Source organism: Rhipicephalus sanguineus, chromosome 11 (assembly GCF_013339695.2).
Source record: "Rhipicephalus sanguineus isolate Rsan-2018 chromosome 11, BIME_Rsan_1.4, whole genome shotgun sequence".
Lineage (NCBI taxonomy): Eukaryota > Metazoa > Arthropoda > Arachnida > Ixodida > Ixodidae > Rhipicephalus > Rhipicephalus sanguineus.
In genome coordinates, this window is record NC_051186.1 from 119,502,941 (window position 1) to 119,520,265 (window position 17,325).

The 17,325-nt window shown below is 49.5% G+C and overlaps 1 protein-coding gene; it reads right to left on the reverse strand.

Annotated features, from left to right (window-relative positions):
- The window catches only part of LOC119373346 (uncharacterized), a 273,279-nt gene that overhangs the window by 202,025 nt on the left and 53,929 nt on the right, over positions 1-17,325 (reverse strand).

Here is a 17,325-nt window from a genome sequence, read left to right on the forward strand (position 1 = left end):
AGCTTTATTCATGTAGTAGCCACTCGTACATGCAAGTGCACAAGCTTGCTGTGGTTGGTAATTTATGTAAACGCTTATAGGCACAAAACGAACCAGTACCGAAAGGGGCAACGTGGGCACAGCACTGCGTAGCTACTTTCTGTCCTGGTTTCTCTGGTGGACTATAAAAGTTTGCATGCAAGAGTAATACATGATATTTCAGAATGTATTGTGAGTCAATTGATCTTCTTCTGTCAATTCATCATTGTGAGTCAATTCATCATCCTTGCAATAATAAAAAGGAGTCAAGTTGTCTCATTGCTTACATCATTGTCTTATCATTCACTGCTGCCAACAACAACAAAGAATGCCTCTAATATTATACCAGCCAGTTTTTGAAACCAGCACATCTGCATAAAAGACATCTCTTTGAATGCAGTTTGTGCACTTTTTTAGTGCTGCCAGTCCAATGTAACATCAACTGCATGAAATACTACAATTCCTCTTCTTTATCTGTGGCCATTATGCACTTCTTATCCGTATTTTGTAAGCAACGTGGAAGTACCTTCCACAGTTAACACCTTCGGAGATGCATCACTTCGGTGGATTGAGATTCGCCTAGACTTTATCTTTCAGATTCAACTGATCGCGCTTAACGTGAGGTCCTGAAACTTAACTCTTATTGCTTCTGTTTATGTATATTTACAAGATTTAACTTTTACTTACAGTAGTCCTTACGCATTTTCAGCAAAACATATAGCACCATCTTTATGATCACGACAGTTCAGGAAGATACTTCGCGCATCGGAGACGTTATAAATAACTCAGCTGGCTGTTGGGCTGTTGGCACATTACTTAAGATAAACTAGACGCGGAACAGCCACCGCAACAAAAAAGACAGAAGGAACAGAAGGGGCATTATTAATACTTGCAATGCTGTGCAGCTCCTTAGCTCTATACTATCGGCAGCGCTTCTGGACGCCGCGGGCCCTGGGAACGAAGGGCCACCGCATCCCAAGACGGGGTCGACGCGCATACTTGTAACGATGCGGGCGTCGTCCACCGAAACGTGCGTCGCCAAATCGAACGGCCCTCCGCCTGTTCTCCTGCAATAGACATGTGCATAGCTGAAACGTCAACAGCACCCGAGTGAAACGCAAGCTTACCTGACTGCACCGTCATTCCGCGCCTCGAGCTCGAGCTGCCGCCACTTTAGTTCGCCATAGCCACCGCCACTCCGGCGGCGGCCTGCTGCTGGGGCCCAGGCGGTAAAGGCGCTCTGTCATCGTCTGTCACGGCTCCCGTCGTACCTCCGGTAGTAAGTCGCAAACCACCCTCCCCATACGGGGACGATCGGTAAAAAAATGCAACATCGCGGCCCACTGTTCGGCGATCTGCCATCATAACCACAGAACACCTACACAAAACAACCAGCGAAATAACGATGTCGGCAATGTCGACGCTCGCTTGGCTGGCTCGCTTATTGGCTAAAAAAGTTACTATGGCTTTGTCGCTCATCTCTAAATATGGCGCGAAATTGCAGACAATATCGTCTGCTTCACAACTTTAAAACTAAACGCTTCACATTTCTTTTATTTTTTTATTGTTGCATTAACAATTTCAGATAGAAAATACTATTTAATTGCACGTTTCTTTGCATCTTATGTCCCCTTCACGTCACGTTTCGCAAGCATTTCATGCGTTTGCGTCATCATTGTGTACACGTCACGCCTACGTCAAATTTGACAGAAAATGGCGGAAGTCCAGAATAGCACCCCGAAACAGACGCATGAATCGATTCGCGCCGTCATCACAAACCGTTGGGTGCTGAGTGGTGTCGAAATTCTTCACGCGACACCGGCACAAAATTCTTTCGGATCTTTGCGGACGAAAGGTACGATCTGTATGCTGCTCGTTTTGTGTATCTACGCTTGCACGGCATATCAGGATGCGACTTTTGCATGCGACTAAAAACGTGAAATATTCAAGTTGTCTTTTTACTGTATGAATGGTTTGTTTAGGCAATAAAACATTCAAACAAACTCTGCTCTTTATTCTTGTCTAATTTATGTGTACACGTAAACAAAAACAAAGTCTTACTTAGAATAAGTGGTGCGAAAATGGGTGGACGGGCAAACCTTCATAAATCAGAACGCAACGATTGCCGTTTTGTTCATGCGGCGGGTTGCGCAACAGGAGGAAGGTCGCGCGCTCGCCATCTGATTACCTTCCAATTGCTCAATGCGGCTTGCTGGGGCGTCCCAATTGAACTTGGTGCAATATCGCCGCCCCCCGCCACTAGAATCCTCAGTCCTCATCAAGGTGGCGTCCCCCAGTGCGTGTCTGCAATGCGCCGCCATGTTTTAGTACCGCCCCCAAACACCAGGCGTTCGTCCGGCGCTGCGAGCGAATATCGCGTAAAGTCCCTGAAACATCGCGTTCCATGGATAGGAAGTTTCACTCCCATGGTAGTACCTATGGGCTCGCTTACTCGCTAGTCCGCATCTCTAAGAGCCGCCTCAAGAATGGCATCGAAACGCGAAGTGGACATTAAGATTTGAGAAGGAAAAAGATCGGCAGCATATCCACGGGGTGAATGATGATGATTGCTGCGAAGCCCCGGAGGGAATCATCGGTAAACCGTGAATACTCCGAGTAATTCGCCCAGTATATGATCAAGTAAACACGCGAGAAACACCGTGTATATATTAAACATCAAACCTTTATTGTACTGTTGGTTTACGCGGTCCCTTCATTACAACGGTCCCCCTAGCGTACGTCGCCGCACTAAATCGAACTATTGTGTTCCACCAATGACACGCGCCATATGTGAATCTTCCGTGAATTCTGTTCAGTACATCATGAACGACGTGAGATCGGGCGCGTTTATACTAAAGAGTCGATGAGAGCCATGGCGACTTGCAGCTCATTTTAATTTTACATGTACGCTGTGAATTTTTATTGTTTAATCACGCACAGGAGAAATCTCACCCAGGCACTACACTAGGAGGTCAAAATCTAGTGCCTATATATACGGGGTGGTCAGTGAACGGTTGTGCAACGCGAGCAGTCGGTATTTTCAATCAAGAAACTCGCTAGCAGACGCTGCCTACTACGGCTTCGCGAGGCGAGGGAGGGGGGGGGGGAGGCAGAGCAGGCATCTGCAACGCAGCGAGCGCCTCCGCGCCATCTAGGGATCTTTCTGAGAACTAGAGGTGGCTACCCACTACCTCTACATACTACAGAGGAGGCACAGACCCACACCCAAAGGAGCTTCTCCCGTAAAAAAAATGCCGATGCGTGTAATCCTGCATGCCGGGTCTACATCGTATCCTGCACAGGCCTTTTAGTGCGCTACGAAAAAAAAATTAGTAAAGCCTTTATATAAATTTAAAATGCTCTCCTACATTTTTTTGCGCCGTGGGTACACCACATTCGTACGGTTTAGATGTACACGCATTCACATTGATCAAGCACGTGTGCGTAGCCCAGTGGTGAAGACACTGGCTTTCGGGGCATAAGGGCACGGGTTCTATTTATTCATGGCGATTGTCGTCCCAGATCTCGGAATACATTATAGGTCTAACCGGCCGCTCGTGACGCTGACAGCAGGGCAATAGCTCAGCCGAAGGGCCCTACAAGAGTGTGAGCTCTTTACTTAACCGTTGAACTGGCAATTCAACAATAATTGTTGACCTCAGCAGAAGGCCAGGCAAACAACACACACTCGATCTTTGCCATTCCCCGCTAAATTTAGCATTTATTAGACTCCAGCTCTTCATTTTAGTTGAAAAAATGAAGAACCAATAGCGCCAGCTGTTTTTTAGTTCACTAAGCGCGCGCTGTTCGTCGTCATCGTCCGATCGTGCGTGCTGCGATCATGTGCGTCGCCGGAGAAAGCAGTTTATAGTATCTAAGCAAGTTGCTACTTTTGCCTCTTTGTAGAAGCGTTCTTTAGGAAGCAATATTTAGATTTTCGAAAGGTTTCATATGTGTGACGGTGGTCACCGAACCTGCTGATCTGCCAGTTGGTGGTAAAATGGCGCGCCTGTTGTTGTACCTGATTTGCTGCCGTCTAACCAAACTCTGAGAATTTCGGTGCGCCCTATTTATAAATCTTCACCTCGTACAGTATAGAGGGCAAGTTAAATAAAGTTAAAATATATTGCTTCAGAGTTCTTAATGTTTATTGATATCACTGAAGCTATAATGTCTGGTACTGTTAATTTTTATCTGCAATTTTCAATAGTGACGTTCAGCAGGCAGATAATAGCTTCGTTCCAAAGGCAAGTACATGGCACAGTTCACTTGATTTTCATCTGTTTACGCTGGGACAGGGTGATCTGTGTTCGGGGCCGGTGTGGGTAAGTTGCGGTGCCTCCCAGAGACGGCGTCACGCAGTGCGTATTACGTGAATTACTCTTCCGGACCTCGACCCCGGCATATCGCATCCACCCTCGGCTATGCGTAAGGACCCGCTTCTCACATGCACAGAAATAATTCAACATCAAAAACTCCAAAGACAGAAACTCCCCCCCTCCTCCGGGCCGAAACCTCAGTAAAGAATCCCAGGTAGCGTGGCGTCGCGTGCAGACCTTCTTCTACTCTAACCCATACATACATTGTAAAATAGATCCCGACACACGCGCACCGCAGTGCAAGTTCTGCGACAACAGAACAGCCACCCGGTGACACAGGATATAGGAATGACCACACAATCCCCCATACAACCAAGGACACACACACAAAAAAACTCAAGAGGCCCTCATGAAATATGCTAGGATAGCGGCCCGCGCCAACGGGCGCCCGGATTGAAGATCCCACTGGCTGATGTTTTCACTGAAAACAAAATAAATATTTTATCTCTCTGTCGCGTATTGCGTTTGGGCGAGACGAGACTTTGCATGAAGCAAGGCATGTTGTTGGGCTAGTCGGTTCATGGTTTTAAAGAGGTTTTAAAGTGCGCGATTAATACGGGACGGAAACAGGAACACATACACCGTACACAGACAAGCGCAGAACTTCGAACTGCTGTAAGTTCTGCGGCAAGTTGCAAGTTCTGCGCTTGTGTGTGCGTGCGTATGTGTTCCTGTTTTTGTCCCGTATTTATCGCACAGTTTAAAACCTCTTTAAAACTTTGTGTGACATTTAGTTCAAAACAGGTTCATTCCAGCGCAGTTAGCTTTCAGGCCTTAGTTCCTTCGTGCCCGCATACGCTGGCAAAGGCCGAGCGCTTATACCACACAGGGACAGGAACTAATGGCGTGCACACAGACCAGTGCACAGTAGAGTTACTGTATATGCTACCTTTAGGTAGCAGAGTTGCTCATGGGTCTGGCTAGCAACCACAGCTATGCGGCGAAGACGCACTCCGTCTTGGCAGGCGGCATGCCTACCCGGTCACCGATCAACGTGTTTGGAGTGCCGATGACCGGTGATTAACTTTACTGTGAACAATTAGTGTCAATCCAGTTCGCTGAAGCGCCGGCATCGAGAAATACAAAAATTGGCCCAAGCGTCAGCTTCTACGCAAGGCGTGTTTGCTAGATGCGCAACTCTGCTACCTAAAGACAGATGCGCAACTCTGCTACCTAAAGGTACCATATAGAGTAACTCTAGTACACAGTATATTCTGGTGCGCCCTGGCGAACATGGACTATACTCGTTTTAACAGTGTGGCTGTTATCAACTCGGACGAATCTGCTTTGCCGGTAGCCACTTCATACTTATATGTACTATCAAATGCAGGAGAGACAGCTATTTTTATTTGTCCCGACCATCAGCTTGACGCCGCGGTAAACTCAAACGCAAAGTAAACATATAAATATTAGGAACGAAGCAGACAGTTAAAATATGAATGAAGGAGTTACTTATTTTAGCAGCACGTTAAAAGAAATGCCGGTAGTTTCCACTAAGTCGCGAAAGCTTGGCACAGCGAAGCACGGGCCCATCGCCGCTCGTACTGCCCGTCGAACGACACGTATAGCTTCAAGATGCGCGGCTTCGGGAGTACGCACTTTTCCAGAACGCCCCATAACACTCTGGACACGAACGGGCGTCGCCAGGCTATGCACTATAGAGCGGAGGCTGCGCGCGATATCTCCAACGGTGGGCGTGGTTTAGCTACTGCGCATGCGCGGCTTGGCCAGGTCTTACGGTATCTGGTCGCTAGACGACGCGACGCTTCCTTCATCTTTCTTTCTTTTCTTCCTCTCTCTTTAGTTGATCTATTTTTCTTTCTATACGTCTTCCTTCTATTTCGCACTTTCTCATTCTTTTTGTGCTACGATTTATTTTACCCTTCCTCCTTTCCCTCCTCCACGCCATCACATTTATCCTCCTCACGCTATATTCCCTTTCCCACCCCCTTGTTACCCTATGCTATACAATGCTATGCTAGGCTCTGCTAGTGTACCTGGCTAGCTGAGTGGTTAGGGTGCTCGTCTTCGGATCGAGGATACGCGGGTTCGAATTCCGCATCATGAAGACTTCTTTTCGGCAGGAATTCGTGCACATTTTACGCCGAGTTATAGCAGCTTCACTGTTAAAATGCATATGCCGGAAAACAGAAGCGAAAAATCTATACCGAATCCTAGGTATGCAGAGACCAAGCTTTCGGCTGCAATATGACAGCTGAGAAAACAGCTGTGCCACCATCAAACTACAATTTAAAAGAAATTCTTGGAGTAAAGATAGCTGGCAGCACACAAATACCGTACGCCAGGATATTTTTTGTTAGCCAAATTCTTCGATTACATCAAGCGCAGGTACCAGTGAAGTGATATTTGTTAGAATCTCATTTGCATATAAGTCAATCTCATAGCATGCAAGTAAAACTTACATCTACGAGAGGCAAAGAAACCCCATTCTTCCATTCTTCGGACTTCGTAACGAAGCACCATGGAAGAGAAACTTCAACAACCGCACTATTGCGGCATCAGAACTTGCGCGAGAGAGGCCGGACGCATTGGAGTTAGCAGCACAGTATAGCGGCTAGGAGGAAGTGTCATGGCACCAACACAACAAAGAGAGTCTTGAAAAAACTTGCAGGGCGCTTGCGCGCCGCTTGCAATAGTAGAACACGATAAGGTAATCGGACCTTGTTCGTATCGCCTTCCCAATCGTTAGCCTGTCTTGGCTTCTCGGTGGAGACCTTAACCGAGCCGTTAGGGAAGCCAAAGTGTGATCGCCCTACGGCTACAATATCCATGCATGCGGCACGACTACACAAGACCACACGGCGGTTTGTTCTTCGAGCGCCTTGATGATGAAGTTAACGCAGGTAAAACCACATATAGCATAGCCAACTGCAGCATGCGCACGCTCGCGCGAAAGAAAGTCGTCTTCCTCTTGTTCTTCGAGCGCCTTGATGATGATAATAACGCAGGCAAAACCACATATAGAGCATAGCCAACTGTAGCATGCGGCGCTCGCTCCACTCCGGCGCGTGCTCAAGTTCGATAGGAGACCACCAGAGGGCCACAACTGCGCGCTTCTTCTCTCTTTCGACAGTCGTCAGTCAGTGCACTTCGATACTAATAACACGAACGAAGAAGACAAGGCGGCGGAGCGGAGGGCTCGCAAGGCCGCAGAAGCGCGGGCTCGCTGCCGAGACCCTGTCTTGCGCTGTCCTGTCTTTGCGCTGTTTCTCAAGTTTTAAGTTATGTACCAACTAGTCCTCCTTTCGCCACTTCTCCAGTTTATATGACAGTAGAGGAATTCTACGGAGCATTCACGGTTTACCCGGTTATCTCCGAGCCAGCTCCTCAATCATCATTCATTTTGTGGATATGGCGTGATTTTTTCAGCATGATGAGTCCACGAGTGCGCGTACTTGTCCAGACAGCAGAGCTTGCCTGCCAGCTCACGCGGCCGAGGAGGCGGGACCTCTCGCGCTTTTACGAGTGGGTCGTTGTCATGTGGTGCTAATTCTCCACCCGAGACACGCGCGTAGATCTCGCGCCATTTCTGGCTCAACCGAATGTTTACACCAGTGCAACTGCCGCATGCCGTTCTGATGGCTGCGGCAAGAAATTGGTCCTCCGAGTGATCGCGAGCTCGCCGCCTCGTTTTCCGCCCGCTTTCGTGGCCTGGAGAGGAACTTTCCTCCGCTTTCCGCTTTCGAGCTCGTCCACTTTGGGCGCTATGCCGTCGGTGTGAACGAGCTTTGAAACAGTTGGTCGGCGGCGCGTAGATGTTAGAGCGCATGTTTTCGTTGAGACGTCTCGACGTGATCCTTCTCCATCAATAGGGATGCGAAGGCCTCATCACCGTCCCTCATCGCATGGACACTCTGGCGGAAAGAGGAAAGAAGATCGCCGCCTTTAGATAATTCAGGCGCCTTAGTGTCAGCTATATCAGTTTCAGAAGCGGAGTTAAGGCAACGTTTATACTTTTGCAAGGTATACTTTTGCACGGTACCACTTCCGGCTTCCTCCGGTACAAGCAACTCTCGACGTGGAGTCTGACATCGCCAGCCCAGGTCCCGAGGGACCCGTGCTGAGAAGATTAGCACGAACTCGTAGACCAGTCGTTCGCTTTGGCTCCAGTGTTTAGAGATATTGTGCTATATTTAAACTTAAAAGGGAGGAATGTTAGGATGCGGCACCAAACGGCGCTCTCTGTGTTTAGACGCACGTGAGCTACGTGCGAATGACGTCATCTGTTAGCCACTACTTATCGGAACGCTCAATAAACCATTTGTTCTGTTACTGAGCGTCTGGCTCCAAGCAACGTCCATTACAGATACTAATACATGTCTTGCGAGACGTATCACGATACAGATACAAGATACGGAAAGAACATGGTATCTAAGAGACATATTATATCTTTCGATACTGGCCAGCACTGGTGTAAATATGGCGAACAGTGTGTCTACGTTAAAAGTCACAACTTCAACTCATATCGACAAAGAGCCCGTGTCAGAAAAAATGCGATGTCGATGACGGCGTCCGCAGCATTGATTGGGAGTGAAAAATGGGCGTTGTCCGAGAGCGAAAACTGCAGATGGATTAGAATAATAGGAACCAAGGTTCGAGCCAGAATTTAACCAATTTATTCTGCGTGGCAGTTCTTATGCAGTCGCCATGTCGGTCAAGGTGTCGTGTTAACAGGTGTAACATTGAATGGCACATGCACAGAATCGCACTACGCTTCTCACATGTAAATTGTGTGACTTGCGGCTGATGGAAAGCTGCCAACCTATAGGAAGTCGCTGAGGGATCATTCAGCGTAATTATCACCATCAGAAAGAGCATCACATAGTACGCAGTAAGGTAGGTACGTGTACTGCCTTACAGATGCGTAATGTGTACTCCGCGAATTTAATAGCAGAAGGCGCCTTCAGAAAGTTCTCAACGGCAAACGCCGTGCTAACACTTGTGCTTTCCATCATTGCGCGGTTTAGACGTCCACTAATTAGTGAATGATGGCAAGGGAATGAGATAACGATGCGAACGGAGTCTGATAACGCTGTTGCGTAGCATTCTTTGAGACAAATATTAAGCGTCATCCATTTTTAGTCACCTTTGATCCGGTGTTGCAACACTAAGGCATGCCTTACTTGAGATGGTTGTAGCACGTAAACGTAGGCTATAGATATTCTCGCGTAGGCTACCACAGCAATCTAGTTATATGGAGGCAGGGGATTTTACCGACGAAGTTTGCAAAATTAAAATTACCTGGAATTTCACAGGGACAGAAACGAGGGTAGACGTTACCGAAAAGTGTCCTGCTGCACCGGTGGCCAACTTTTGCAAGAGGTTGACAAGTAGGATGACTGACGCCCGTACCCAAGCAGCAGTATTGCCTGCCACACTGACTTGTGGAAGCACATGGGGCGCCAAGTTCCTGCAATGGGGCGTTGAATGGTGTTTTAACACGAAAGCATTAAAAAGTGCGTGTCGCAGAAATTCTGGTGTTGCGTCGACGGCGTGCTCCGTATGCAAAAAAAATCTATTTTTTAATTGCATCTCGACTGCAACTATTTTGAATCCCAGGTCTTTTAAAAACCTGGGGTGCGAGTGCTACTCGAACAGAGGCCATGTGCGCGAGTCAGGTGTTTCACCACAGAGCCACGCCAGCGCTCCACACTGCTTCGGAAAAAACGCGTATACAGGCGTCATGTAGTGGGAGTTGTCCCATTAAACGCGTGATATTGTGTGGCAGCGGGGCGTCACGCCAAGCGTCTCACCAGGTGTCACACCATGTGAATTGCGCAAAGTGGGTGGGCGTTTACAAAGCGCTCAGGTTTAATTTGTCATCATTTTTGTCAGCACCAGAATCAAAAGTGGGTGGCTGCGCGTACTGCCTTACGGACGCTTAGTAAGTACTTCGCTGGTTCGCAATATCATGAATCTTGGAGTTCTGCGCAACTGCAGGCGGTATTACATCTGGTAAATGTACATGCCGTTTGCACATACATTTTTCTAGCATTCTGTATTATATATATCAGGGCTAGGCAGAGATACTCGGAAAAGTATTCCGGAATAGATATCGAAATACATGAACTGGAAGCCTAAAATACGGATACTGAGATACATTTGCCTTTAACGTGACGGGATATTTCGGAGATACTTTTGCAAAAAGACGAAAAAAGTATTCCGGAATACCGACACATCAATACAGAGACTGGAATATTTTCTTTTTATTTCAAAGATGCTCATACTCCGCAAAGACATTGATAAGTACAGCATAATGCTGTAAATAATGTCGCAGTGCATTGAAACTTGCAGTTTATTTATTCGTTTATTACAGTACCCTCAGCGTCATTAAGGGGGGGTTACAAAGTACATAATTTGTAATATTGACATAATTACACGCATCAATTGCAATAAAAAGTACACTATTTCACAGCGACTGTAACAAGCATTGGTCACCGAAATCGACATACGTGGTGACAACAAAACGAGCTATGCTAGAAATAGCATAGTTTAAGGAAATCACTCGAATCACTAATGAGCACCAGGTAATTGATAAAAATCATACATTTATTTCGCACATAAGATCTGCTTTGCTAATATAAAAGAAGATAAAAGCAAGACAGCTTTTCGCACTCCATCAGGCTTATATGAATTCAATCGCATGCCGTTTGGGCTCAGAACGGCCCCCAGCACATTTCAGCGTGCGATGAATTCAGTCCTAGGCTCCCTCAAGAACCGAGCCTGCGTGGTCTACCTGGATGACATCCTGGTCGTTGGCACCACCGAGGACGAACACCTGCGAAATTTAGACGAAGTGGTCCACAGACTCCAAGAGGCGGGGTTCCGCTTGATCCGCGACAAGTGTCAGTTCGGTCTGTCTAAGATAGCCTACCTTGGACATAATATTTCTCCTGACGGTATACAGCTACTCCCGGAGCGCATCGCGTCAGTGTCAGACTATCCCACACCCGCCAGCTTGAAGCAGGTTCAGTCATTTATGGGCATGGCGTCGTACTTGCGGAGGTTTATTCCCCACTTCGCTTCGGGGATTGCAGCTCCCCTGAGCGATCTCCTCAATAAGGGCGTCCAGTTTGAATGGGGCGATGCGCGAGACACCGCTTTTCGGACGATAAAGCAGAAGCTCACTGTCTGTCCAGTATTGAGTCACTTTCATGATGCCTGGACCACTGAAGTCCACACCGATGCTAACCAAGTCGGTCTAGGGGCGTGCTCGTTCAACGCGATTTAGACGGCGTCGAGCACATTGTCGCTTATGCCAGCCGGAAGCTATCCGATACCGAGCGCCACTATCACTCCAATGAGCCGGAATGTCTGGCGGTGGTGTGGAGCGTGGACGACAAATTTCGGCACTATCTGTTTGGATGCAGGTTCACCGTGGTAAGGGATAATGCTGCTTTAACATAGATGTTTTCCAAGCAGCAGCTCAAGCACAAATTTGCCCGGTGAATTATTACGCTCCAAGAGTACGATTTTGACGTGCGTCATCACGCTGGAGTCTTGAACAATATCGCCGATGCCTTGTCACGCAACCCTCTCCCCCGTGTGGACGGAACTGGCAGAATCACATCTACTTTGCTTAAGCAAACATGCCTGAAGCCCAACAAGAGGACAAGGAATTGGCCCCAATTATTGCGTCTGTAACGGGTACAAAAACAAACCCGATGTTTCTAATACGCAATGATGTGCTCTGCCGTCGTCAGTGGCACAAGGACCTCTCGGAAGAACGCTACCTTCAGGCCGTTCTGAAATGTTTGCGTACCGAAATACTACGGGCCACGCTCCGCAAACTACAAGAACGCTTCTGGTGGCCAATAATGCAAAGCAATGTGCGCTCTTACGTCGACAGTTGCGAAGCGTGTCAACAGTTTAGGCGACTACCAGGGTGCCAGCCAGGACTCTTGACACCTGTTGAGGTACCCGATCAGATATTTCACACGGTAGGCATCGACTACATCGCGCTGCTCCCTATCACATCTGCTGGAAACCGCTATATTCTTGCGGCTGTGGATTATCTTTCCAAATACGTGGAAGTGGCAGCCGTACCATCTCTTGCCGCTGACCATCTAGTCGGTTTCCTGAAACGAAGATTTTAATGGAGGCATGGCTTGCCAAAGAAGTTAATATCTGATCGCGCAACAACATTCCGTAGCCGGCAACTACAAAAGTACCTCTCTAAGGCGGGGGTGCAGCACCATTATGCATCTGCGTTCCATCCCCAGGCAAACGGCCTTATCGAGCGAACCAATCAAACTATTCAGGCAAAACTCGCTCCGTATACTAAAGTAGGGAAGAAAGGAGAGGCCGATTGGGATGTCCACCTTCGGGCTGCTGGCTATGCGGTTAACACGGCGATGCAGACATCGACTGGCTCGACGCCGTACGAAATCGTATATGGGAAGCTGCCACAACTGAAAGCTGTCCTCAAGCTAGACGCTCCTGCTAGCATCACACGCCATGCCAGCCGTACGGACGCCTGCCAGAAGATCAGAGCTGCGGCGAGGAAAAGAGCCACACAAGCCCAAGAGAAGCGAAAATGCAATTATGACCGCCGCCGGCGACCTGCCCCGACGTAAAACATCGGAGACGAGGTGTGGGTTCAAAGGGGCGCCAGCTGTGTGGGCAAGAAGCTACTCGCGAAGTTCGAGGGGCCCTTCACAATCACCGAACGCCTGGGAGAGAACACGTGGCGCGTTAGCACCACGTATACAAACTTTGCACTCGATCGGCGGAAGAGAAATAACTTCGCAGTGCACGTGTCGTGTTTCAAGAAAAGATAGTGCCGTTTGGACTGAACTGTTGTTTCTTTTTGTTTGCCAGGTCCGCAGCGTGGCCGAGTGTGAAGAGCAAGAGCGGCACTGGGGCTCGGTGGCTTCCGCGAGAGTTTGGGGGGGGGGCAGAGGAAGAGAAAGAGAGAAGAGAACAGCTTGGCCCAGGAACGGGTGTTGTCTGTCGCTATCTCGTCCTTTAATATATATATATATATATATATATATATATATATATATATATATATATATATATATATATATATATATATATATATATATATATATATATTGTAGCGGAGCGTCGGAAATCTGTAACGGGTTGTCCTCTTCGGCTCTTCTCTGAGAGCACGCCCCTCGTGCTCAGAGTCCACGCTCGTCTTGACTGTCGCCGTTGTGCATCGTCGCCTAGTGCCGTCCATAAACACCATTACAATTTGGTGGAGAGTGCTGCGCCGTCAAACCAGCTTGGGTCCCCATTCGATGCCCCTGGAGCTATGATCCCGTACCATGTCATCTACCATGCCTCAAGACGCCGCTTAGCAAACGCCTCCTCCTACTCCGACAGCATGCCCTGGTGCCCCCCGCATCCGCGACCCTCCTATCTTCACTGACGCGGATGGCGCCGACGTAGAGGACTGGCTCGCTATTTACGAGCGTGTGAGTGTACCCAATAAATGGGATGAGGCAGGTAAACTGAGCAACCTGGTCTTCTACCTCGCGGGTGTGGTAAGCCTGCGGTACAACAACCACGCAATCGATTTTCCCACGTGGTCTGATTTCAAGACCGCCATAATCGACGTCTTTGGCGGTCCTACCGTTCGGAAACTGCAAGTCGAAGAGGGTTTACGTGAACGAGCTCAGCAGCACGGTGAGTCCTTTACGAGCTACATTGAAGACGTTCTCGACTTGTGCTAGAAAGCCGACGTAACCATGTCTGCGTCTGTCAAGATCTGGAACGTTATGAAAGGCATCAATGACGATGGCTTCCCCAGGCTACTCGCCAAAATTCCTTGTACTGTCGCAGAGGTCATCACGCTCTGCCAAAGCTACAAGGAGCTGCGCCGGCAGCGGTTGCTGACCCGTCGACATTCATCACGCGACGCCGATCTCGCTGGCTTGTCGGCAATTTCTGATCACTCGGCGTTGCTCGCCGAGATCAAGTCGTTCGTGCGAGAGAAAATTGCCCGCCAGTTCTCTCTACTGGCCTTCCCTCAGTCGCAGCGTGTTGAACAGCCGTCAACCATACTAGTGCCTCCCTTACGCCGATCTCTTCAGCAGCAAATCGCGGAGGTCATGCCGGAACACCACCAGCCTCCTCCGGCGCCTGCGCCGCTCAGTTACGCGCATGTTGTAGCCAGGTCACCCGAAGCGATCCCTGTGGCTGCCCCACTTACTTACGCCGAAGCCATCGTCAGACCACAGGCCTCTGAAGCAAGTCTGCCGGCTGCGTAGCGCCGAGGTCATCCCTAGGCCACGACTGCATCCCATCATGCAGTCATATCAGCAGCCCCCCCCCCACCCGTCCACCGTGTCTGGCGCCATGGATAGGACCTGCCCCGTCGAACCGATGCCGCACTTCCGACAAGCGCCCCGTCTGCTTTGTGTGCGGTTGCGCCGGTCATGTTGCCCGCTATTGCAGTCGTGTGCAGTCGCCTCAACCATAACAAGCCAGTCAAGCTGTCCACATTACGATTAACCGCCGCCTATGTCACTGCCGTCTCGCCCAGCTCCATCTAGCCGCCGTTCCCCGTCACCACGACGCCGCTCACTGTCACCGATGCGGCCACGTCCGGTCCCACGCGACCAGGAAATGTAGTCGTCGCAGTCCACGAGGCAAGGGCTGCGACGCTATCGAACTGCCAAAGCCCTCAGCGAAGCCCATCGAACGTGACAGACGCGTTTGTGGACGGTGTTCGGGCATCTGCCCTTATAGACACTGGAGCCGCCATATCCGTTATGGACGCAAAGCTTAGCCGATTACTGCGAAAAGGGAACGGCGCCCCTTTCCGGGCTCTCCTTCCGTACAGCCACCGCGCAAAGTGTTCACCCGACAGCGGGGTGCTCAGCCCGCGTCATGATTCAGAATGCTCTGTATGCCGTCGAATCGATCATAATTCCTGCATGCTCTCACGACGCCATCCTAGGATGGGATTTTCTCTCCCGCCACGACGCCGTAACTCATTGCGCACCAGCCTAACTAGAGCTCTCACCATTCTCTAATTTGACGCCGGCAGACAGTCCATCGGCTGCGTGCATGGTACTTGTCAAAGACGACACCAAAGTGCCTGAAAATTCGTCAACAGCGGTGTCAGTCCACTGCGCCAGTCTATCCGACGTTGTTGCACTCCTCTCGCCCTCTGACCGTGTTTGCACGAGAAACGGCTTGCTTGTGCCTTTCGCGACCATGCAAGTCACTCAAGGCAGCACCTCTATTCCTGGTATTAATCCATTACCGTTTAGTGTAACGTTGCTGCGAGGCAAATGTCTCGGCAGCGCGGAACCCCTCGAAGACGCATACGTTATCGACGAACCCGATGACACGCACTGCCCCAGTTCCAGTAAGCTCAGTGCTGTTTCCACGTCTGGTTCATCACCCGCTGATGTATTTGCTTCCTCCATTGCTGACAACCTTACGCCGCTTCAGCTTACCCAGCTTCTGGACTTGTTGGAAGAATTTCGCTGTTCTTTCGATGTCGCTCAAACACGGCCGCACGTCCGCAGTTACGCATCGCATCGGCACTGGTTCCCAAATGCTACTGCGGCAACGTCCATATCGCATGTCCCCCACAGAACGCCGTGTAATGATCGAGTAAGTCGACGACATGTTTCGACGTGATGTTATTCGATCCTCTAACAGCCCCTGGGCGTCTCCTGTCGTTCTTGTTGCGAAGAACGACGGTTCTGTGTAGTTCCGTGTTGACTACTGACGACTCAACAGGATCATTCGAAAGGACGTGCCTCTACTACCGCGAATAGACAACGCGATTGGCAGCCTGCAAAGAGCAGAATTCTTTTCATCTCTCGATTTGCGCTCAGGGTACCGGCAAGTACGTATGGCTGATGACGCTCGACCGAAGACCGCCTTTTCACGCCCGACTACTTGTACGAATTCAATGCCATGCCGTTTGGGCTGTGCAATGCGCCCGCCACCTTTGAGTGTATGATGGACACCGTTCTGCACAAGCTGAAATGGCACACATGCTTGTGCTACCTCGACGACGTCGTCGTTTTGCTCCGGACTTCTCCACGCATCTTCAACACCTGCGGCATGTTTTGACGCGTTCGAGTGACGCCGGTATGCAACTGAATCTAAAGAATGCCGCTTTGTAGCACGGCAGCTGACAATACTCGGCTACGTCGTGTCCGAGGACGAAATTATCCCCGATCCATTCAAGCTTCGGGCCGGGACCGAGTTCCCCAAACCTACGTCCGTCAAAAAAAAAATGCGCAGTTTCGTAGGACTGTGTTCCTACTTTCGGCCGCTTCATTCAAAACTTCGCGACTCTCATATCGCCTCTGAGGAAGCTGCTCGGAAGAAACGGGCCCCTCCATTCGTGGTCGTCAGAGTGCGACGACCCTTTCACAAAGCTCCGTCGTTTGTTGACGTCGCCTTCCATACTACGCCACTACGACCCTACAGCCCCTACAGAGGTACACATAGACGCCAGCGGTGTTGGCTTTTGCGCTGTCCTTGCACCGCGCAAACCAGGGTTCCCTGAATATTGCCACGCCCGCTTCTTCTTTTATTTCGATGTATTCGGGTTTGACCAGCAAGGGCGGTTATCAAAGCTTGACGCTGACCGCTCCGCAGTGTTTGAGAAGCTTCGCGAGTGTAGTAGATCGTTTTGTTAAGATTGCACGCAGGACGCGAACAGTCTAGATTATTCCAGTGCTTGGCGTCAACCAGTGATAAGACTGGAAAGTTCGATGCGTGATGTATAAAAGACGGCGCATCCCAGCCATGAGCAGTTGATCGACGGTCTACGCTCTGTCCGCCGCTATCAGTGTATTGCTGTAGTTTTACTTTCCGTTTCCCGGCCACAATTTCGGCCAAATAAAGAGTTTCATCTCGGACGTTCTGACTGCTGTCTTCGTCGACGTCACGACCACGTGACACCTGGTGGAGGTGCTGGGTA